The following is a 25,647-nucleotide window of genomic DNA, read 5'->3' as shown; positions in this document are numbered from 1 at the left end:
AACATGGTTCACTAAATAACCTGGGCTGGCTTTGAAATCAGAGTCCTGGGTTCCTAAGTGCTGAGATGACAAGTACACATAACCATGGCAGACTTACGTCATTGTTCTTATCTGCAAAGTAAGAAGCCGCTACAACAGAAAGGACTGACAAGTAAACTATTGACATGTAACTATTATGAGGAATACTAAACAGTTTAAAGCAAGGTTCTTGGTCTCAAGTTAAGCAAATAATGAATTATCTTTTCTAAAATGATAAAGCGCTTGCTTTCCAGGGAGGGGCAGTGAAATACAGAAGAGAGCATTCCGGAGTTGAGAATAGAAGAGCTGCATCTGTTTAGAGCTCTGGTCCAGAAAGTCAAGTAAGTGGAAGAGTCTACAGCTTTCCTGCTCTGGCATTCCATGATAAGACAACACCAAGAGTCCAAGCGTCATAAAGAAGCCACTTGACTACAGATTTTGCAATTCACAGTCCCTTTCAGCCAGAACCCAGAAGGAAATGGAATCGGAGTTGGTTAATCCAGGATGTACAGCATCTGACTACACATAGAGGTCGGAAAAGATTTTTCCACAAAATGGGAACAGTGTAAATAAATGTGAGAAAAAAAAATCATGACTTCAGATATATTAATGTGGCAATGTTATCCACAGTCTGAGAAGAGGAGACAAGGTCCTGGAAACAGAAAGTGCTAAGTGAACAGCAGAGCTGCCTCGGCCTGAGCTGGAGATGGCAGTGGCGGAAATCAAGTGACATTGGGGCGAGGTCAACTGGCCTTTGAGGGTCAGAAGAGAGAAATCTAGAGATGCCAGGATTTCCTATCTAATGTGGAAATTTGTGACTTTAATCACAAAATCAGACAGGAATTTTACTAAAACAATATAAGAGAGAGAAAACACCAATAGGAAAAAAGTCACATTACTCAGAAAAGAATACTAAATACAGAATTAAGGCAGTAATGTGACAATCTGTGCCACGGGACTGTCACACAGCGCCACTCTTAGGTTTCTTTCCAAAGTGAGGACAGGGAGTGGACTTACAATGCAGTTCTATGTCTAATACAGAGCCATCCTTCCCTAAAGATGACAGGTTTCAGAGGTTGTCCTTCTTTTTAATATCTTAATCTTTGCAGTACAGCAAAATAAAACAAAGGAAAATTAAGAGTGACTTTTCTGCAACAGGTACATGCATTACACAACTACCCAAACACTAAAGGCCAAGTCAGAACCCTTGGCAGGAAAAAGGGAGAGTCAGGAGAGACACTGTCTTCTTGTTTCAACAGAACATGACTGGAGAGATGATTAAAAAAAAAAAAAAGAGGAGACGGCAGCATGTAAAATAATAAAAATTGCTTTTTTAAAATGTATTGCAATGCCAAGGAAACCATTACTTAATATCACTTCCAAGGAGACATTGCATCTGAGCTGCAATCGGGAAGGTAGTCATATGAAAACTCGTCAATGAAAAAAATCAGTAGAGAGCTTCATTTAACAAAGGGGCGGCAGCTAAATGAACATTGTACTGATATTTTATATTGTTAATGTGCACAATGATTTCTCATAATTTCAAATAAAAAATTCATATTTGGGGTGCTGAAGAGTTGGCTCAGTGGTTAAAAGCACTTTTTCTTGCAGAGGACCTGGGTTCACTTTCCAGCACCCATATAGTGACTCACGACCATCTCTAACTCCAGTGTCAGGGGATCCAATACTCTCCTCTGATCTCAGCAGGTACCAGACATGCACATGGTACAGTGATATATATAAAAAGCATAAAACACATACACATAAAATAAAAACCTGAAAAAAAAAACTTCATTTGTTCCCATGATACAATACTTATCCTGGACAGAAGTATAAAGCAAGTGAAGTAAATAATTTTTATTACAAGTGAAATTAGGATTTAAGTAATATTCTAAAATGATTTTTACTCCAAACATGTTTTTAAAATTAGTGATATTAATTTTTAGAGAAATTTAATTAATTTTAAGAAACAAAAGGGAGGTTAACTTCAAGTAGATTGCTGTATTTCTTCCATTTAAAGAGTGTGATAATAAATAGTTAAAATCATATTCCAGAGCTTTTTTAATTCCTCAATAATTATTTGCCATTAACACTATACTCAACCAGAAAAATAATTAGATTGGCAACTGTTACACTCTTTCAAGCATGATGAATATTCTTTGGGGAAAAACATGTTCCTCTACTAAGGTCTTTGACCTCCTGAGTCATTTCTGACTGAAATACTTTATTTCATTGGGAAAGTAGGATGACTAATATTAAGGTTTGAATCTAAAGTTCCCCCACAAGTTTCTGAGGTGAGTGTTTGCTCAGAGTCGGCTGGCAGTATGGTGGGGAGGGGCTATGCACCAGTGGACAGAGTCCGCAGGTTACAAGTGCCCGGATTCTGTTCTAGCTCTCAGCTCTGTGCTGGTGTCTATTAAGGAGTCTACCCTAAGCTCCTGCTGTCACCAACCAACTCCACCATGCCTTTTGTCCCTTGTGTTGTTTCTGTTGGGTGCTTTGACCAATGCAAAAGTACTCCAAAACAGCTAAAAGCCTCGTTTTACCAAATAAGTCAATGTTCCACTTGTAAATGATCACAGTGCAGTAGTTGAGACAAAATGGCTAAGACTACAGAGGGTTAGCTATCAAAATGCAAGTATGGCTTCTGATGACAACTCCAGCATTCTCTTCACATTGACTTTCATACAAGCCCCACATCACGAAGTGGTCTAGGGCCAGGTAGTGACGGAGCAAGCCTTTAATCCCAGCACTCAGGAGGCAGAGACATCTCTGTGTGAGAGGCCAGCCGCAGCTGTGACACAGACAAACCCTGTCTTGAGAAATGGAAGAAAGAAGGAGAACAAGGAGGAGATGAAGGAGGAGGAGGAGGAGGAGGAGGAAGAGGAGGAGGAGGAGTCTAGAGCTCCTGTAACTGTTTAGAATTCTTTGGCAGGGGTTCAATGTATGGCAAGGATATAAGTGACTCATTGTTTATGGTAATTTACTTTTAGTCCCTAAGTCTAAAATTATTAATATCTTATCTCTAATATCTTTAGAAAACAGAAAATAACTGAGTAACAGTATTATAAAATTATGCTGGATAAACATTTGTTGAACACAGAAGCAATGCCTACAAAAATACATTTTAAAAGTCAGAAAATTGAGTAACTTTGCAGACAAGATTGAGGGCTTCAATCCCAACATCAGGAACAGGCATGGGGGGAAGACGGTTTTGTCCTAAAGGAGCTCACAATCCATGATACACATCTTTTCTTTTGTTCTTTTTTAAGATTTATTTTTTTACTTTTAATTATGAGGGGGTTAAAAGGGGGGTTGTGTGTTTGTGTGTATATGCCCGCAGGGCCAGAGTCATCAGACCCCTAGGGCTGGACTTACAGAGACATCTACCATAGCTATTGAGAACCCTAAACTCGGGTCTTCTCCACCAAGTCATCTCTCAGATATTCACAAATTATTTTGAAATGTTTATATTTTTGAATGAGATAATAGTGTTAAATAATAAATGATAGAATATCTACCATAAATACACATCATGTGTAGTAGTAAATGACAATCAGATTCCAATGTTCAATCAGATTCAAATGTCTCATCTCTTGGTTGAACACTGATATGGGTGACATGATGACTTGATATTTCTAAAATTTCAAAATGTTAATTAGAATCCAAGCATGAATGAATGAATCTCAATGCTGAGAGTCTAAGCATACCATCTTCTCTGTCTTCTTTGTGTGAGACCCTATTCAATCCTATTGGTTGTAAGATAGCACCAAGCTGTCTCCTTGGCCCTCTGCTTCCCTTTTATTTTATTTTTTTGCAATAGATTAAGTACAATGCTTCCCTTTTAATAACCATAATCACTATTTTCAAAGAACACGTTGGCTACATTAACTTAAAAGCCTCCTCTCCACGAGCAATTCTTTTACAGTATTGTTTACATTGTTTGCAGTGCTTTGTGCTTCACAGGGACCAATCCCGCAGCCCCACCATACAATTCTAATAGCTACCTTCTTCCCTGCTCATGTAAACCTCACGTATGGAGAATGAAAGGTGAAAGAAATCAGACAGCGGAAAGGCTAATATGAAGACAGCATCCCGTGCAGTTACTCTCGGAGTACGTTAACAATATGCTAAATAAAGATACACTTACTAGATGGGAGGAGAAATGCAGGGGGGAGCAGAGAAAAAAACGTAGAGCTCAATAAAAAATCAATTAAAAATGACAAAAAAAGGATACACTTACTGTATGTAAGCTACAGAATATCACAGTTTCACAGTACACTTTAGGGTATAGGTGCTGACCTATGCATTCATGGCTGATGAGCTGGGCATGCTGTCATTGCCCAGCATTATAAGAATATCACCTAGTGAGGCAGAGATCACAATTCAAAATGTAAAGTACTGTTTCCACTGAATGCCTGCTACTTTTGCAATATCTTGAAAAACTGTGGTGGAACCATGCTCAGTCCAGGACTGTCTAACAGCGACACATGCTTTTCTAACGTTAGCTTAGAAAAACAGTTCAATTTCTGCATATATATTAAGCCATAATATATATGTGTGGAAATTACAAAACTTAGAAATCATAAGCTCTTTCAAAAGACAGTTTACAACATCAGGATCCTTGGTTTAAACGGTGTTAACTCTTGTTACTGTTTCAAAAAGCATACAGATGTGTGCATATATATGGAGACCCAAGACAGATATTGGTAATTATCCTTGGTCATTCTTGCATCTTACTAGTTGAGGCAGGGTCATCCATCAACAGAAACCAAAGTTCCCTGATTTGGCTGGCTTTGTCAGCCAGCTTGTTCTCAGAACCCAGGGTGGAACTATAAGCACTCAACCACACCCATCTGCCATTCACATGGCATTCTGGGGATCTGAACTCTAGTTCTCATGCCTAGCACATCAACTCATGCCCTCATTCATCTTTAAATGCTCAGAAAACATAGATACTTTTCTCGTGGCTTACAGTAAACCTGTAACATTTTATGTGTCTCTTTTTCAACTAGGCTATAAACTTTTAAAGAATAGAACAGTGTATTTTCTACTTTTATAAGTTTAGTAAGCTAAGCCAGGCAGTGGTGGTGCACACTTTTAATCCCAGCACTCAGGAGGCAGAGGCAGGTGGATCTCTGTGAGTTCGAGGCCAGCCTGGTCTATGGGAGCTAGTTCCAAAGGTACAGAGAAACTCTGTCTCGAAAAACAAAAAAACATAGTAAAATACAAACAAGTTTAGCAAGCTAAAAAGAATACAGTATTTATTAAATCAAGACAATCAAACATTCTTAAATAAGTTCAAGCTAGGGACAAAATCATAAAATGCTGACAAAATATAAATTGATACAAAGCCTGAAGATTTATAATAATGACTTAATGTCACTAGTGAATCAAACATAGTTGTATCCTTTAAAATATCAAGTATAAAGAATGTTAACTATAAAACAAGCTCATTAAACATTCACCAGGGAGGCAGGTACAAATCTAATAAAAGGAAACCTTCAAGTGGCTTTACTTCACATTGGAAAGATGTGGCATTAGGAAATGAACCTAAGTAAGACTTCAAACTGCTAGGCAAATGCCCCCCCCATGTGCATGCGCACACACATCCACACATCCACACAGTCCTATGACTACCTCTGACAGACCGGTGTAGAGACAGGAGCAGCGGGCCGCTTCCCGCCACCCGGCTAGTTTTACCCAAAATAATTACACAAAAACTGTATTCTTTTAAACACTGCTTGGCCCATTAGCTCTAGCCTCTTACTGGCTAATTCTCACATCTTGATTAACCCATTTCTAACAATGTGTGTAGCACCATGAGGTGGTGGCTTACTGGGAAGGATCTTAACCTGCGTCCATCTTGGAGAGGAGAGATATAGCGTCTGCTTCACTGCCTTCTTCCTCCCAGCATTCTATTCTGTCTTCCCTGTCTATCTATGTTCTGACCTATCAGGCCAGCAGTTTTCTTCATTAATTAACCAATGAAAGCAACAGATAGACAGATGACCCTCTTCCATCAGACCAGTCTGCCTGTGTTCTCTCTACTTACTGTATCCCTGCCCTATTGCTGCTGCTGCCCTGTTCCCTCGGGTCTTCACTTTACCAAGGGGGCCACTCCTAACTTTTAGGTGTATACTGCCCTAAGTTCAACTTCACCCCCCATAAGAACCACCTTCTCCTTCCCTAATCATTGAAGTACTTATTAATATTTGAGAATATCTGTTTTTCTCCTCTCCCATACTTCAAGGTGAACCTAATGATGGAAGAACTTTGTCCTTGACCACAGCATCCCCAGTACGTGGAGAAGGAAAACACAGATCAACAATGAATATATGCACAAATGAGTGAGGAAATGTGAGCACACGGAGAGTATCGATTGAGTTAATGAAGGCTCATAATTCTTACCTAGGGACCATTTGAGAGCAAGCAATTTTCCATTTGGCATCTAGCTTATATCTTTTCTATTAGTGTCTATAGTATAACTGAACACAAAAATCACAGGTAAATAAAACAGAATCATAAGACTATAAACTGGTTTATTTACGTGATTCAAAATTACCTTAGGAGCCACACTACGTCTTTATCTGTTTCTTCTGATCAACCTAACAGGTCAATAACTGAGTGATCTGAGCGCATTTGGTTTAGGGTTCTGGAAGCTACAACTACTAGAAGCTTCCTTCTGTCCTGCTTTTTGTTGCAACATAACATGGAAGAATGTTATATGAGCCGGGCGGTGGTGGCGCATGCCTTTAATCCCAGCACTTGGGAGGCAGAGGCAGGTGGATCTCTGTGAGTTCAAGACCAGCCTGGTCTACAAGAACTAGTTCCAGGACAGGCTCCAAAACCACAGAGAAACCCTGTCTCGAAAAACAAACAAAAAAAAAAAAAAAAAAAAGAGAGAGAGAGAGACAGAGTTAGTGTGTATGGGGAAAAGATTAAAATTTCCCCACCTACTGTTATTAAATTATCATGGTAAAGGCCTTAATTCAAGAAGGTGGTGCTCTATAACCTAATCTCCTCTCCTCTTAAAGTCTATACATTTTAACAGTGTCAAAATGGCAATTAATCTATAACTTTTGGAGAAGACAGTTAAACCATAACACCTTAGCTTATCTATAGTTTTTCTTCTATAATACTGTTTGTCAATTAAACACCTATTTAATGAGTGCTATGCATTTTCTAATACATATTCTAACGCCTTATTTAACAAATTAGTTTTACAATGAGTGCGTTATAGTAGAAACATCACTGTCTCTGATTAAAAACTATGAATGTAAGTCTTAGCTATAATAATCCTTTTGAAGTGTGTCAAATTGGAATTGTTACTTTATACTAATAACAAAATAACACATGGAAACTGCCTGACACATAATTCATCATCATAATTTATCCTCATAGCACAAGAATTGAAAGGTAGGGGGAAATCAAATATGTCTTTGTTATAATAGATGTTGAGAACGAGGAGTTCCTATGCTTACTTAGAAGCAACAGATCCAAACAGGCTTTAAAAAATAAATGTAAGGGCAGCAGCACTGGCAAAGAACAAGATGTTATCCCACAAGCAGAGTAGAAATTTAGTGATTATCGTTGGAATAATAAGGCACTGGACAATTTCATGCTTTCAGAAACTTCAAATTTTTAATTTGTTTAGAGGTTTTTGTTGTTGTTGTTGTTTAGAAACAGGGTCTCAATAGCTGCCCAGAGCAGCCACAACCCATGCTCCTCCTACCTCAGCCTCCTGAGTATCTGGGATCACGGTATGTGCTACCACTTACAATTTCTTACACATTTCCTAGATTGTATTAGGAATAAGGGGACACGGGAACTACCCTCACATTCAGCAATTGTGACACTTGTTCTGTCATCTAAACATCATACAATCTGAGCACTTACTTATCCTCTCTGTGCTGGCTAGTTTAATGTCAACTGACACACGCTGGAATCATAAGAGAGGAGGGACCCTCAACTGAGAAAATGCCTCCATGAGATGCAGCTGTAGGCAAGCCTGTAGGGCACTTTCTTAATTAGTGATAGATGTAGAAGTGCCCATTAAGGAGAGGACATCATATGTTGGTATATTGGTGGTCCTGGGTTCTATAAGAAAGCAGGCATGCCAGCTAGTGGTGCAGACCCCAGAGTTTGAAACTGGCCTAATCTTTAGAGTTCCAGGACAGCAAAGTATGCAAAGAGAAACCCTGTCTTGAAAAACCAAAAAGGAAGGGAAAAAAAGGAGGGAGGGAGGGAGGGAGGGAGGGAGGGAGGGAGGGAGGGAGGGAGGGAGGGAGGGAGGGAGGGAGGGAGGAGACTAAGCAAGTTAATTGGAGCAAGCCAGTAAGCAGCACTCCTCCACTGCCTCCCAGCTCCTGTTCTGTTTGAGTTCCTATTCTGCTTTCCTTCAGTGACGAACAGTGATCTGGAAGTATAAAGCAAATCAACCCTTTCCTCCCCAAGTTGTTTCTGGTCATAGTGTTTTCTCACAGCAATAGAAACCCTAACCAAGGTTATTGGGGCTACAGAGAGTCCATAAGGGATCAATCTCTAGCACCAAGTCTACATGTGTGAGATTCTGACAACTTCAACATGCTTCAAACAAAAAAGCAAGGTCTTAGCTTTCCTCCAGTATCACCTCACCTCTGGTTAATTGATGCAATCCTTGCTCTCTGGATTACAGCTACATAGGATTCTATTCTTCAAACTCCTCTCTTTCCTGTCTATTTATTTATTTATTTATTTATTTATCTTCAAGCTAAATTAGCCAGAGATTTTTTTTTTCCTTAGGATGTCTTCACAGGGTGGTGGTAATACACACTTTTAATGCCAGCACTCAGGAGGCAGAGGCAGGCGGATCCCAAAATTCCAGGCCAACCTGGTCTCAGCATTGCTTTAGAATCGGTCTACTAGAAGCATATTACATTTCTAAAGCATGCTTGGAGACCTAAAGGAAATTAAAGACCACAAAGAGAAGTCAAGAGGGAAAAAAAATGCATAAGATAACATCAGTAAAGAAACAAAAACCAGAAAATTTAGAGCTAAGATAATAATAAGTGTGAGAGTAACTAGGTGAATACTCCTGTGCAAATTAAAGAGACGTGAGAGAGAAACAACAAAGGCCTGCAAATGAGAAGACTGCCGTCGGGGATGACGGTCCGAGAGGCAACATCAGCACTGAACTAATGGATCAATTATGAGTATCCAAAAATGAGACAAGAGGAAGGAGCAGAACCATATTTGAAATCTTCCCTAATTTGAGGAAAGATATAAATCTACAGATCCAACAAAATCAACAAACTCCATCTAGAAAGTGGATCCCCACCAACACATGCTGGGATTTGCTGGGGGAAGAGGGAATGATAGAGAGGGAATCCGGGTTCTAATAAACTCCAGGCAAATGCAGAAACACCTGTATCTCCTCCCAACAAACGCTCTCAAACGCAAAGAAGCAATTTAAGAAGGATGAATCCACAATGAGAGTAACAGCTAATGTCTCACCCAAAAACACAGGGACTAGATGGCAATGAGAAACATATTTAAAGAGTGTTAGGGAGCTAGGCCCAACAGCACACACCTTTAATCTGAGCACTTAGGAGGCAAAGGTACGTGATTCTCTGTTCATTTAAGGCCAGTTTAGTCTAAATAGTGAATTCCAAGCCAGCCAGTTACATGGTCTCAGAAAACAAACAAACAGAACAGTGCTAGGAAAGAAACGACAATAACAGAAACAAACTAATACTGCCAAATCTAAATATTTTAAACTACAGCTCAGAGTCCAGCTGGGCGGCCTTTAATGCCAGCACTCGGAGCCAGAGGCAGGCGGATCTCTGTAAATTCGAGATCACCCTGGTCTACAAGAGCTAGTTGCATAACAGGCTCAAAAGCTACAGAGAAACTCTGTCTAGGGAAAACAAAAAGAAAACAAAGCAAAACATGAGATTACATTCCTAAAGCTAGTCACCAAAGTCTATTCCCTTATTTGACCACTTCATCCTCCTGGGGTTGATTATCAAGGGCCACAAAGTACTGAAAAGTCCAGCAATAAAAAGTCCCCTTTTGGCTACACTAACAAACAAAAACAAAACAAAACTCATCCTAACCTGGGGGTTTCCCTTTACAGACTGTCATTTGCCTATGGACCATGCCTCCTCTCTATCCTGAAGTAGCCCTTCCTCCAAGGCAAACAAACATCTCTTCTCTTCCTCTTTACCCTTGTATCCATCTCCTGTCTGTTATTCCCTGTCCTTTGACCTCTGGGGCAAATGTCTCCTTTGTGCTGAGAACTTGGTCTTGGGGTGTGTCCTATCAGGTGGGGTTCCTACAGTACGGAGCCCTCCCACATCAACCATTCATCAGGAGAACACCCCCACAGACTTCCCTACTGACCAATTGGAGGGAGGCTTTTCCTTAACTAAGTTTTCTTCTTCCTGATACTTTAACTTGTGTCAAGATGACAAAAAACAACCAGGACAGCTATCCACAAAAACAGCCTTCCATGAGAAGTTCCCCAAGATCTTTGTAACATCAGAAGAGAGGTTAATGCCTAGGGTCAGCCTAAAAGTGCAGGCCAGCTCTCTTATTGCAGGTCAATCTACCTAGTTAGAGCCAATGCTATTTACCAGTCTGACAGCCCTAGAGCCCTAAGAATCACCCCAAGTCACTTTTGCCCTATGAAAAGTTCTGGATGACAACATATCTATCTATTTGCAAGATTTAGTGAACAAGGCCGTTGCTAAGACCTGCTGTTCACAGACAGTGATTCCTTCTAAAATACTACTACTGGGGTGTGGAAAATAACTCTGGGTAAAGTATATGTGCAAACCTAAGGGTCTGAGCTCAGGTCCCAGCACCTACATAAAAACCAGCCACAGCAACTCGCATCTGTAACCCCAATAGGGTGGGGCAGAAAGAGGTGGATCTCAGTGCGGACTTGTCCATCTCACTGACCAGCAAGTCTGACCAGATGTGATCACTAGGTTCAGTGGAAGACCCTTTCTCAAGAAATAAAGTGGGAATGATAGAAAGACACCTGATTCCAACTTCTGGAACAGCATGCACATTTTCACACACATGCATATACCAAGAATATATATAGCAAGAATATTATTGCTTACTAATACTAGTTACCCAGTGAAATACAAAATAAGGTCAGCATCACTTTCATGCCTGCCAATACTATGATAGAGCAGTGATTTTAACTTTCAGGCATCACTAAGGAAGAAATACATTTAGCGGAGCTAAACCTACCATAGATAATGACTTCTATAATTAGTTTTTAAATCATTTTATTTTAAGGCCGGGCAGTGATGGCACATGCCTTTAATCCTGGTACTTGGGAGGCAGAGGCAGGCAGATCTCTGAGTTCGAGGCCAACCTGGTCTAAGAGAGCTAATTCCAGGACAGGCTCCAAAGCTACAGAGAAACCCTGTCTCGAAAAAAAACAAAACAAAACAAAACAAAAACTATTCTTTTTATGTATATGGTGTCTTGCCTTCTTGCCTTCATATGTATCTATGGACCACGTGCCTTCCTTGTGCCTGAAGTAGCCAGGAAAGAGTATTCTACCTCCTGGATCTTGAGTTACAGATGGTTGTGGGCAGTCATGTGGATGATGGGAATGAACCCAGGTCCTCTGGAAGAGCAGCCATGCTCTTAACTGCTGAACCATCCCTCCAGTCAGTCCTAGACAATGAATTGTGGGGAGAACAAATTGAAAACCAATAAAGGAGCAGGGCACGGCAACACATGATTATAATCCCAGCATGCAGAGGCTGAAAAACAAAGATCACAAGTTTGGGGCCATCCTGGGCTATGTCTCAAAGAAAGGAAAATATCTTGAAAGATTCCCCATTTTATATATCACTAAGAACATCTATGATTCATGGGAACAATTAAAATATCAGCAATTCCAAGAGTTTGGAAGAAGTTGATTGCAGCCGTCCAGGGTGACTTTAGAGATTTCAATGAAGGCAGCAAGCACAGGTGCCTGGGGGAACTGGCAAAGGGGTTTTAAGTAGAACATGGAAACGTTACTCAAATGCTACAACACTGTCATAAATTGTGATGAGCCGTTTCTTCTGCATGAGTAAATAATAGAAAGTGAGACTGAATCCCTCCTGGTAAAGATACTCCTGACAGTGCTACAATGTCCAGCAAGATGCGGAAGAGATGACATAAACTTAATGATAAAGCAGGGTTTAGACAACTATAATTTTCAAAGTTCTGCTATATGTAAAATGCTATCAAGCAGCACCAGATGCTACAGAGAAGTCTGTTTCAAATTCATTATCTGAATTGAAGAAGCTGCCACCGACTGCTACCATAACCAGTCAGCACCCATTAGATTTTTGTCAGCATGAGAGCCTCTAACACAAGAAAGATAAGATGCCCCGAAGGCTAAGGTGATGGCAATTTTTAGGGCATGAAGTACTAGCTGGGTGGTGGTGGCACATACCTTTAATCCCCGCGCTCGGGGGAAGTATAGGCAGGTGGATCTCTGAGTTCTGGGTCAGCCTGATCTACAGAAACAAGTTCCAGGAGAGCCAGGGCTACAAAGAAACCTTGTCCAAAAAACAAACAAAACCAAACCTTACATCACCGCCTGGAACAATTCTAACATTTCAAAGCCCCAAGTCTCTTAACTGTGAACTGCTCTAAAATAAAAAACCAGTTTACAAATGTTCAGCACTTAGGAATACAAAGTAAACATGCCTAACTCAAAATGGAAGAACCAGGGTATAACATGCAACGATAACATCAAAGCAAAACCAAAATCCAACAGGTCACAAGCCAAATACTGCAGTTCGATGCCTGGCACCTGGGGCTAATAACCTCGAAATGACTCTGATAATCCCACTGCTCTAGCTCTGCTGTAGCACACAGCAGCTTTGCTCCTAGGCTGGCTTCACAACTCCCCTTGGTGGGCGCCCCATGGTCCTGGCATTGCCAATGACCAGATGTGTACTATGAATAATAAAAACCCAGAGACAGAAATTGGGATTCATAGCCGGGCGGTGGTGGCGCACGCCTTTAATCCCAGCACTCGGGAGGCAGAGGCAGGTGGATCTCTGTGAGTTCGAGACCAGCCTGGTCTACAGAGCTAGTTCCAGGACAGACTCCAAAACCACAGAGAAACCCTGTCTCGAAAAACCAAAAAAAAAAAAAAAAAAAAAAAAACAAGAAATTGGGATTCAACCTGAAAACCAGAAAAGCAAGGCAGCTGGGCCACTAGGGAAGTCTTACCTCTACCAAGACTGAGAAATCTGCAGACTAACAGCCTACAGCTCTCTCTGCTCTCATTTTAAAGGCCTGTGACTCCCTAGGACTGGAATTAAAGGTGAAGGCCACCACCACCTGGATTTGTTTCTGTGTTGATCTTGTGTAGCCCAGGGTGGTCTTGAATTCACAGAGATCCTTCTGCCTCTGTCTCCCAAATCCTGGAATCAAAGGTGTGTGCCACTATTACCTGACCTCTAGTGGCTTTAGCTTTGCCTCTGGTCTTCAGGCAAGTATTATTTATTAAAATACAAATAATATACCGCTATACTGGTGTTTCCATGGCAACTGAGGCTTCACATTCACAGGTTCACACAGTAGGCTCAGAGATTCTCTAAGAACTCTGACCCTATCACACAGTGCCTAGCCTCAGCTCAGCTGTTTTCCACGACCCCTCATCTTTCATTTGCTGTGCCTTCAAAACCACTAACACCTGGACAATGCTGCCAGGTTTTTTCAGCTCAAGGTGTAGGTTGCCCACATTAGACTACTGGTCAACCAGCTTGTGTCTGCTGACCCTGGGCACTTTTCTAGGCAACTGCTTTCAAAGAGCGGACAACCCCCTTAGTTTAGGCTTTCTTCCGCTAGATGAATCTGGATCTCCATAAAATGAAGCCTTGGACAGGTGAGGCTCTGCTATCGTGACAGCTCCACTGTCGGGGCATATCACAGCTGATTGATTGCTCATCACCAGCCTGACTGCTCTCCAGTCCTCTACCAAACTGCTCATCATCTCACAATTTAACATCACTTCAGGTTGGCAGATTATTGGCCAAAATATCACCCAAAAATGGTCCATACCCCAGTTCCTGATGGACTAGTTGCTTTTTTCTTCAGAGCCTCATATCCCAGGCTCAAGCTGTCTCCATTTTTTTTTTTTTTTTGGTTTTTCGAGACAGGGTTTCTCTGTGGTTTTGGAGCCTGTCCTGGAACTAGCTCTTGTAGACCAGGCTGGTCTCGAACTCACAGAGAAAGCTGTCTCCATTTGCCTCAGTAGTCCTATCTCCTAAGCTAACACAAGAATGGTCCATTAAACCAGGCATTGGCCACAGAGGAAGGTGGATCTCCATGTCTGAGGCCAGCCTTGTCTACATAGCAAGTTCCAGGACAGTCAGAGCTACACAGAGAGACCATGTCTTAAACAGAGATGGTCTGTTACCTTCTGATTCCAGCAAACATTGGCTTTTCTAGCACAACGTTCTTTCACATTCCAAGGTCCTAACCATCACACAGTCATGCTTATCAGCAGTAGCCCTCCCTTTCTATACCAATTTCTACCCTAGTTTTCTTGTAGCTATGATAAAAGACACAGACAAAGCAATTTAAGGAAGAGAAGGTTCTATTTCGCACACAGTTCCGGGGTACGGTCCTTACATTCACAATCAGCAGATAATGGATGTATGTAAGTTCTCAGTTCACTTTTTCCACATATGCATCCACAATTAAGATGGGTCATCCAAAATCAATTAGCATAATAAAACAATCTCTCAGGCATTTGCAGAAGTCCAGCTCCTAGATAAGCCTAGATACTATCAAGTTGACAACACTAATCATGACACTTTCTAATACGTTGGAATTTTCATACTTGTACTGTGGTTATGTTTAAATGAGTGCCACCATTTCTTGCTACAAACTACATTTTGATTTAGCTTACTATGCTATCAACAAGTCTTCAATAGCACAAGTAAATAATTTTCCTATAAATTTTATAGGAGTAGAATTTGATTAGACTAATATTATAGTCATAGCCCTGAATACAACTGGCAGATATTCATTCTAGAATGGACATCCTAGACGATCTAAGTATGTATTTACATTAATATTGAAAACTTTTAGACTTTCTCACATATGCATACATAAGCAAATATATACACATGTCTGTCTGTGTATATGTATGTTGTATGTATATTACATATATACACCTATGTGTAAACACACACATATATACTAGTGAGAAAAACACACACTTTATTTTTAATAGAATTATTCTATATTATGCATTGTATAGATGTTATACAGAGACTTTTACTCAAGAGGTAATCATAAAATAGTAATACAAATTATAGCAGAACAAGACAAAACTAGATAATCAATGTCTTAGGCAAGATAATGAGTATTAGAGTTAAAAGAAGTTAGCGTGCACTGTCTTCTGTGCTAAGTGCTTAGTGAACATTATTCTTCTAATATTCAACACTCCTGAGATCTAAGTCCTACTCCTAGAGAATGAAACTTGGATCTCCTAAGTAATTAGCACAGACTATAACCACCACAGAAACCATAGAAGGAAAATATAACCATTTTCTGACCCAAGTTCACATTCCTAAATACAGTACATACTACCATCCCTCAAACTCTATCCATATTTACAATATCCAGTCCAAACTGTCTGAAGTTCATTCTGGCCTTTTAAGAGGTTAGCATTCCAGCCTTATCACAAATAAAAGGACCTTATATCAGTAGCTGTAATTGAATGCCTCTTTGCTAGAAATTAAAGATTTTAAAAGATTGAGATGTATGTGATTGTGATAAACATACATGTATCAGAAAGTAAAATCTGGAGGTTGGGAAGATAAAACTAGCTGGAAAAAAAGCTAGCCAATCATGCATGATGACCTGGGTTCAATCCCCTTAATCCATGTAAAAGGTGAGTGTGGCAGCCACACCTGTAACCCAGTGCTGAGGAAGAGGGACTCACAGACTGGTCAGTCTAACCTAATCCAAGAAGAGCCTCAGCAGGTCCCAGGGACAGACCCTGCCTCAAAACAGAAGGTGAATGGCTCCTGAAGGTTGGTTTAAGGCTTCTACACTTGTACCTGAACACATATGTGTACAAACACTCACAAGAACATGCACAAACACACACAGAGAAGGTAGAAATCTATGATACATGATATATACATAATAGGCTTACAATGAATATCATAAATTTCGATATTCAGGAGGTTTTTAGAGTTGATTTATGCCTCTTAGCAACCTATAAAGGAGCAAGCTACAGTTAACACAAGGAACAGGCAAGAAAGATAAGACATTCCATTTAAGATGGGCGTGGTGGTGCACGCCTTTGGTCCTAGCACTCTAGGGGGCAAAGGCAGGCGGATTTTTGTGAGGCCAGCCTGGTCTACAAGAGCTAGTTCCAGGACAGGCTCCAAAGCCACTGCGAAACCCTGTCTCGAAAAACCAAAAGACACTCTATTTAATTAGTCCACACAATGCATCACTTCACGTTGATCGTACCAAGGCATACAGTTGCAAAATAGCACACGGTGACCTCTAAAACCCATCCTCCTAATTCACCCTGCACCTTAATGTTCAATTACATATGCTAAATTCCTTATTTTCATTATAATGAGAAACTTAAAATATTAGGTAAATTAGCACTTTCAGTATGTTTATGACTACCAACAAACACTCGCTGAGTGCAATAGGAAGGTTTATGTACTTGTCAATCCAAAATACAAGAGTCAATGATCAGTAACAAAGAACTAATAAAAATTAAGTGTTAGCAAACTATTAGAGAAAATCACTTTCAATTAGGATGGTTAGAGAATACCTCAGAGAGGTAATTAAATATAGACAGGGCATTATTTGTTTTCATCAAAATAATATATGTAAATTTGAAAAGACAAAAAGATATCCTATGTAAAATTAATGATATAAGAATGGCATAAAAATTTAATGTAACATGTAGTTTAGATTGGGTACAATGTAAGGTTGCTATTCTTGAGTATTTAATGCATACAGGAATCAAGTAGGACATCAGATTAGAGTATGGGTCTGAACTAGTGAAAAACAGGAAGTCACCAAGTATATTCTAACTTAGCTGAGACTCATGTACAAATTTTGATGGAACTGACAAAGCTCAATCCCTCAGAAGCTCATTGAAATAGTTTTGCTATCTGTGTGGGTTGTGCTACAGAGAGAAAGAATTGTAATTGTCCTTTTTACTAAAAATTGCTAAAATGTTTTAAGGAAAAAAAATATATACACACATACATATATATATTATGTATATACATATATATATATTATAGAATGTAGTAATGTCATCTGTCTCTTTAAGTTTGAGATAGCTAAAGTCTACAACTTTATCACTATGTCATGTTGTGATGCCAGCTGATGGATCTCCGAATAGGCCCTTGGCTTCCCACTGCCTTGGAAGAAATCAGTCTTTTCCTAACAGTGCTGAATCTCAGGCCAGGCTTGGTAATTGTGGTAGTTAGAATGTAATTTGCCCTCAGAATCTCATAAAGAGTGGTACTATTTAGGAGGTGTGGCTTTTCTGAAGAGGGTACAGCCTCCTTAAATGAAGTGTGTCACTGTGGGGGTAGGAGTTGAGGTTTCCTATGCTCAGGATACTGCCCAGGGTCTCAGTTGACTTCCTGTTGCCTACAAGATATAGGACTCTCAGCTACTACTCCAACACCGTGTCTGCGTGTACACCCATCGTGCTCCCTGACCTGAGGATAAAGGACTAAACCTCTGAACTGTACACCACCAATTTAATGAAACTTTACAAGAGTTGCCATGATCATGGTGTCCCTTCACAGCAATAGAAACTCTAAGACAGAAGTGAACTACCCTTTCAGTAGCACTCACCGTGAATCAGTGTTGAAATCACTCTCCTCTCATGACTACAGGGAGTGAAGAAAGGCTTACAACCATCATCACAAAGTACAGTTTTTAACTGCAGTTACTTAATCGCAAAGGAACACTTCTTGTCTTTACTTCATAGCTAACAACACTGAACAAGGCCTCTTCTCTTCCTGAAATTAAGAACTGCAATAGCTACTTAATAATTTAACTTGTTCATAAAGAAGGGCATGCTACACAGAATGCTTTAGCATGTTATAGTGAAAGAGCCTATTGCATCAATGAAGTTCTGATTATAAAAGAAGACATAACTCAAGGATATGGGACTTGCCTTATATGTGAGGCCAGGATGCCATCCCTACCACAACAAAGAATGAAAACCAAAGAGAAAAGGAAAGGAAGAGAGAAGCGAAGGGAGTGAAAGGGGAGGGGGATGTTCAAGAGAAAGCAAAACTGTTTCCATAAGCCACAGTGAAACAAAATAATCATAAAACCTTTAGAGATACAATAAAAATTCTGTAGTCAAATTTAAAACAATTTCCAAAAGAAATTCTGAACATGACTACAAAGATCATCTGGACTTTGCCTTCTATATAACTGTAATACCTCCTAACTACTGCTTAGTTAACAGATAAAGCATGTTTAAAGTAGGTTCAATAAAAATTTACTCAAAGTCCATTCCTTCGTTACTTATGAAGATACTTTTTTAATGCTGGGAGATTTCATTACTACAATGTAGCCTTTCCTACTTAAGAATCCTTGGGGCTGGACAGATGGCTCAGCGGTTAAGGGCATTGCCTGCTCTTCCAAAGGTCCTGAGTTCAATTCCTGGCAACCACATGGTGCCTCACAACCACCTGTAATGAGGTCTGGTGCCCTCTTCTGGCCTGAAGGCATACACACAGACAGAATATTGTATACATAATAAATAAATAAATAAATATTTAAAAGAATCCTGAAAAAAAGAAAGAAAAAGAAAAGAATCCTGTACCAGGCCAGAGACATGTCTTAGAATTCATGCTTCCTATGTATAAGGCCAGGGTTCAATCTCAGCACCACCATCAATCCAAAAATCAACACTGTGGATCTAGGAGTTCTTAAGGGTATACTTATAGGTAACACATTTCCTTGACATGCAACAGAAATGAATATTGTAAACAAAGCTAAACCGAAGAAGCATTTTCTTCAAACATGGCCATTTGGGAGGCTGTATAAGAACATCTGGGTATCGATAAAACTTTAAGGAAAAAGCCTGAGAATTCTCTCAAGTTGCTATGCTTTTGTAGCCAGTCCTTAATAATCCATAACTTATCTCAAGTAATTTTATTTTTCCAGTTTTTCCCTAATATGGAATAATCTTAAATCTTTGCCACATTTTGGTAAAAACAAAATGGAAAAAGATGACAGCATGATTCACAGTGAAATATGTATATAATAATTTTAGTTATAAATAAAATTTTCAATTTAAAGCCCTTTAAGGCATTTTACAAGTATTAAGTAACTAGAAATATGAAATATGAGTCACTGAATATCTAAACATTCAACTGGCTGGTGGAAGAAATTATAATAGTTTTATGCTATGAATATCTCCTAATTCAATTCCTATTCTCAGAGAAAACAACTCGTCCATTGAAGCTGAACAGTCATTTTGGTCTTACTGTGATCAATGTGGTCAATCTTGTGACATCACTGTTGAGAAACCTGCAATAGGAAGAAAACAGAATTAGCAACCAGCTGAATCTCACTTGAGTAAGTAACTTCAGAAACAGTTTCTTTAGGACTTTGTCTCTGTTCTCCCCACAGTGACCTAAAGTGAAGGAAGCACAAAACTGGCAAGGCAGAAATACACTCAAAATGTCTGACACTTATAAGTATGCCAGGGTGGGTGTGTTCATAGTCAGCAACACTTTATACTTAAAAATAAATTATAGGACATTTGGGTTACAGGTCTTGTTTATTTCCAGATATTTAAGAAGAATCACTGTGTCTTAACTATATCACAATGGGGGACTGATTGTAAATACTTTATGATTAGCAACCTTACCTACTGTCAAAATGTCATTTACTGAAAACAGGAGAAATTGCTACACACCTAATCCTTATCATAGATTAAGGGTATCTATGGGACAGATCCAGTGTTAAGCCATGAACCCAAGGGAACCTGTACACTAAGTCACTTCCTAAGCTATTAATGACTTACACTTATCCAAGAAATCTGACCTTCTAGAAACTCCTTCATTAACAAGGCTTTATTTAAGACATCTCTTAAATGCTTTAGTATTAAAAAAAAACAACACACTGTCAGTGTTCTAAGGTTAATAGCTTTCATGTGTTGTTTTAACAAATCCTCATAATAATCCCTTCAAAGAAGCAAAAGATGTGTTATCTTCATTACACACTCATGGGGCAGCTTGCAGCAGATTATGTGAACTGGCTCAACAGAACGGAGTGGCCTTTGTCCTTACATTTTCACACAATTCATCCTGTTCCTTTTCCTCATTGTCTCTTTTTTTTTTTTTTTTTTTTTTTTTTTGGTTTTTCGAGACAGGGTTTCTCTGTGGTTTTGGAGCCTGTCCTGGAACTAGCTCTTGTAGACCAGGCTGGTCTCGAACTCACAGAGATCCGCCTGCCTCTGCCTCCCGAGTGCTGGGATTAAAGGCGTGCGCCACCACCGCCCGGCTCCTCGTTGTCTTTAACACAAAACCTATTATTGCTATCCTACTAGTTCAAGGGACTGCTCAATGGCTCAGGAGTAAAGATGCTGTTGCCAAGCCGGAGACCTCAGTTCAATACCCAGTTGGCAGGAGAAGACTCATGCATTTAGTACTCTGACCTCAAACCCCACACCATGACACAACAAAGCACGCTTGTGCTTTCCACCCCTATATATACACACAGATACATAAAACCAATAAACAAAGGTTTAAAAGATATTGCTTATCTATATTATCATATATATATATAAGCAGTCTTGTTGTCTACTATTACTGCCTCACTGAGAACTGAACGGTTACTTTCTTTTTGTTTGGTAGATTTTGTTGTGAGTTGTGGGGGATCTAACCCAGTGCCTCATTCATGATCGCGAAAGTGCTCTACCACTGAGCTACACCCTCAGTCTTCCCAACCATGCTACAACTCTACCATTGCTAGAATTCTCACAGTACTTCTCGGCCAGCTCGGGCTTCACTATGTCTCTCTGCTGTCTACAAGACCTAGTTCCAGGACAGCCAGGGCTGTCACACAGAGAAACAGTCTTCAAAAACCAAACTTGGTGTATATATGCATGCTGTGTGGATGAATGTGTTTGTGTGTCCATGCGTGTGAGTCTACAATGATAGTAAAGATCAGGGCACCTCAGCTATCACATCAAGTATCAGGACTTGCTTCCCACCTGCTTGAGGCAGGATTCCGTCTTTGCTATTTGCGGCTATGGACAACACAATTTTCAAGGGGTTCTCCTATTTCCACTTCCTACCTCACTGTAGGTGCTCTGGGATTGTGGATGAATACCACAGAACCTGGCTTTATGTGGAGTCTGTGGACAAGACACTGCAATAGCGTCATCCACTGAGCCATCTCCCTAGTGCAGGATATGGGAGGAATTAATGCTAAATTAATAATAACAGCAAAGACCATTCAAAGTTCTAAGTTCCACAATCAAACAAACACACAGTGGGAGAGCATGGTGACTTTTGCTTTGAACAGCCCATAAGGTCGTGTGACTATCATTTATTCAAGTGGAAATGATTCCACAAGCAGGTAATTTGTTTGTTTGTTTGTTTTTCAAGACTAAACTCTGTGTAGTTTTTGGAACCTGACCTGGAACTAGCTCTTGTAGACCAGGCTGGCCTCAAACTCACAAAGATCTGCCTGCCTCTGCCACCCGAGAGCTGAGATTAAAGGTGTGCACCACCACCGCCCGGCTACAAAGCAGGGAAATTTTAAAATAACACATGATACTGAAGTGGAAAACTTAGTAAGAAGTTTTATAGCTTCCATTTCAGTATGGAAGTTCATTAAGTTCCCTAGACTTTGAGTATGGTTAATTTGGGTTATGTGGTATTTTTATTTCCTTGGAAGTCTTTTTTTTTTTTTTTTTTTTTTTTTTTTTTGGTTTTTCGAGACAAGGTTTCTCTGTGGTTTTGGAGCCTGTCCTGGAACTAGCTCTTGTAGACCAGGCTGGTCTCGAACTCACAGAGATCCGCCTGCCTCTGCCTCCCGAGTGCTGGGATTAAAGACATGTGCCACCACTGCCCGGCTGGAAGTCTTTTTTTAACAATAAATTTATTTAAAAATTTTCCCTCCCCACATTCATTTTAATCATATTTTATCACAGCAAGAGAAGGCAAATGAAAACATTTCATTTAACAGTCAGAAGTGAGTGCTGAGCACACCAAGGCTTCATGGCTATGTGGAAGGAAGGAAGGAAGGAAGGGAGGGAGGGAGGGAGGGAGGGAGGGAGGGAGGGAGGAAGGAAGGAAGGAAGGAAGGAAGGACAAAAAAGGAGACATAAAGAAAAAAGGGAAGGAAGGAAGAAGTAAAAGAAAAAGAAATCATCGATGTAGCTCTGCTTAAGGCTCTGTGGAGACCCTGGTAAATGCACAGAGCTCAGGTCACCTCAATCCCATGGAGTGACCTTAGGCTCCTCTGTAGATTAGAGAAATCCTTCCTGATAAGTTAGAATCTGAGACCCTCCCTCTTAGGGCTTGGTTCCCACACTTCAGGCTACTTTCTTTCTGGACTTGGTTTTCTTTTTTTTAAAAAAAATATTTTTTTAAAGATTTATTCATTTATTAGTCTTCTGCCTGCATGAATGCCTGCAGGCCAGAAGAGGGCAGTAGATCTCATTATAGATGGTTGTGAGCCACCAGGTAGTTGCTAGGAATTGAACTCTGGACCTCTGGAATATCACTCAGTGCTATTAAACTCTGAGACATCTCTCCAGTCCTTATTTAAAGTTTTTTTAAAAATAAAACAACCCAAGATTTGAAAATAAGTCATATAAAATTATAGCTCAAATCAAAAGGCAGACGTGTTCACTCAGGTGAATGGAGAAAGGACAGAATGCGAAGTGGAATTTGGGAGATTCAAATGCGGTTCATGAGAAAACAAAGCAGCAGCATCATAAGGCTGAAAACCAGAGAAGACTGCAAAGACGAGGGAAGAAAGAGCCATCTCTGATGAGGAGCTCTTGTAGACCAAGCTGGCCTCGAACTCACAGAGATCCACCTGCCTCTAACTCATAAAGTGTTGGGATTAAAGGAGTGCGCCACCACCGCCAGGCTAAAAGAATATTCATAACTAGATAAAAAGATAAGGTAAATGCTCAATTTTTAACCAGACTCTCTGAACATGGCGGACAATGAGAGCTGATGAGAGGCCAAGGACAATGGCACTGGGTTTTGATCCTACTTCATGTTCTGGCTTTGTGGGAGCCTAGACAGTTTGGATGTTCACCTTCCTAGACTTGGATGGAGAGGGGAGGACCTTGGACTTTTCACAGGGCAGAGAACCCTGACTGCTCTTCGGACTGGAGAGGGAGGAGAAGAGGAGAGGGGGGAGGGGGAGAGGGGCGGGAGGAGGGGGAGGGAAATGGGAGGCGGAAAATTTTTTTCAATTAAAAAAAATTATAAATATTAAAATATACATATACTTAAAATATGCAGTTAAAATAAATATGCTTCACTAAAACAAGCTCACAGTACTAAAGTAAGTTTAGCCACCCCTCCCTTGTCATAGCATTTTACACATGATTTAGCAGGTACTTGCATGAGGGGGAAGACTGTGCAGAACTGAATTGACTCCGGAGAATAAAGCCAGGCAAATATTAAGATTTCTCATAAAATTCAAGTGGCTTTTATAAGCAATAGATAACTCTTTAAAATTGTGTTAAAACTAGGAGATACAATCAAATTATACATACAAAAAGTAATGCTTTATTTTATGAAAATAATTCAACTAATATATTGGTTATGTGCCACTGGTGTACAAGTCCTATTCCAGTATACACAGCAATCCTTCAACTATACTTAGCCTCAGAAAATAAATACCAATGTTTCCACCTACAGATGTAAGACAACAATTTTTAGTCATAACATAATGAGCATGGTTTTCAAGAAATTAGTAGGTACTACCTTAATTTTTACTCTTGCTCTGTCCCAAATCAGGACTTTAAGTTTACATCATCATAATCATTATTGTGTGTGTCTGTTTGTGTGTGTTTGGAGACTGGGTTTCTCTGTAAAACGGCACGAGCTATTCTGAAACTAGTTCTTGTAAACGAGGCTGGCCTTGAACTCACAGAGATCTGCCTATCTTTGCCTCCCCAGTGCTGGGATTGAAGGTATGTGCCACCACCACCCGGCCATCATTATTATTGTTACTATTATTAGAGTGAGTGAGTGTGATTGTGTGTGTTTGTGTGTGTATTTTCATATGCACCACAGCATATATGTGGAAGTCAGTTCTCTCCTAGTACTATTCGGGATGTGGGGACTGAATTTAGGTTATTAGCTTAAGCAGTAGCATGCTTATCTACTGCCCAGGCCTTTCTATATAATCAATTTTAGTATGCTATCTTAACCTGCATTTGACAGTGTTCTGTAACTTCCCATAACTACAAAGTTAGGATATTTATGTCTACTGAAAGGACTGAAAGAAATATTCCTACTTATTTTATTCACCAACCAGTTCAACATGGAAATAAACACTGATCACACCTAGAGTCATTAAAAACAATAGTTCCTGTTTATTTTTTTCCTGTGTTGTATACCATTTTAAGAGGTAGTTATATAATAAAGAAAACCGGGGTTGGAGATGGCTGTGGGGTTGGAGAGGTGGCTTTGGTTAAGAGCACTTCCAGAGGACCTGAGTTCAATTCTCGGCACCCACAGGGCAGCTCACAACTGTCTGTAGTTCCAGTTCTAGGGGACCTGACACCCTCACACAGACATACACGCAGGCAAAACACCAATGCACATAAGACAAAAATAGACAAAATAAATTAAGAAAACCATGGCTGAAGATATCTTTGGGGTATCTTCATACATGTTTGCCTGGCATGTATATATGATCCAGATCTAAATACCAGAACTGATCCAAATAATCCCTTATTTCAGAATAACAGTAATAATGCATCGCTGAATCTATTAATGCCATACCAATACCAAATTAAAATGATGCTCTTAAGTATTTGCAGTTTTAGTTCTTTTTAGAGAGTGAAAGCAAGTTTATTGAGTATATGCTCAATAAACACAAGGCACTAAGCTCAAGCTCCAGAAGAACAGAGAGGAGCACCTCCAGTTCTGTGGGGCTTTTTGAAGAATATTTACTTCAGTAAAATAGTCCCAAATCTGGAGAAAAGGAATTATCTTTTTAATTTTCATTTATTTTTATTTTATATGTATATGTGTTATGCCCAAATCTGTGGGGTCCCCACAAAAGCCAACAAAGGAGACCGAGTCCCATATGTAAAAGCAATGAGTCTTTATTTTTAATCAAGCTTGTAAACTCAAGTCTCTCGGCACATTCAACATATTGGAATAACTGGAAAGCCCTGAGCTCAATTAGAATTGGATTTTTATAGCAGTAAAGGTGGGGGGTGAGGAATTTCTGAGGTTCAGGACCTCTGATTGGTTGACATCTGTCTAGGGGTGTCCTGTTGAGGGTGTTCTGGCAGGTGATCCTATCTACAGTAGTTGGAATGCCAGACATTTCCTTTGAATGGTCCTCTCTTGGGTGGAAGTCAGGCAATCTCAGTCTGTGGTT

The 25,647-nt window shown here is 39.9% G+C and overlaps 1 protein-coding gene across 15 annotated transcripts in view; it reads right to left on the bottom strand.

The window, feature by feature from the left end:
* Positions 1-25,647, bottom strand: part of Baz2b (bromodomain adjacent to zinc finger domain 2B) — a 213,038-nt gene that overhangs the window by 139,618 nt on the left and 47,773 nt on the right. For all 15 annotated transcript variants that reach the window (XM_057755621.1, XM_057755630.1, XM_057755623.1 and 12 more), the window contains exon 2: positions 19,539-19,581. The gene's annotated coding sequence lies outside the window, so the exon portion shown is untranslated. The remainder of the gene's footprint in view (positions 1-19,538; positions 19,582-25,647) is intronic.

The sequence above is a fragment of the Chionomys nivalis genome, chromosome 22 (assembly GCF_950005125.1).
Source record: "Chionomys nivalis chromosome 22, mChiNiv1.1, whole genome shotgun sequence".
NCBI lineage: Eukaryota > Metazoa > Chordata > Mammalia > Rodentia > Cricetidae > Chionomys > Chionomys nivalis.
This window is presented reverse-complemented; position numbering and strand designations above follow the sequence as displayed.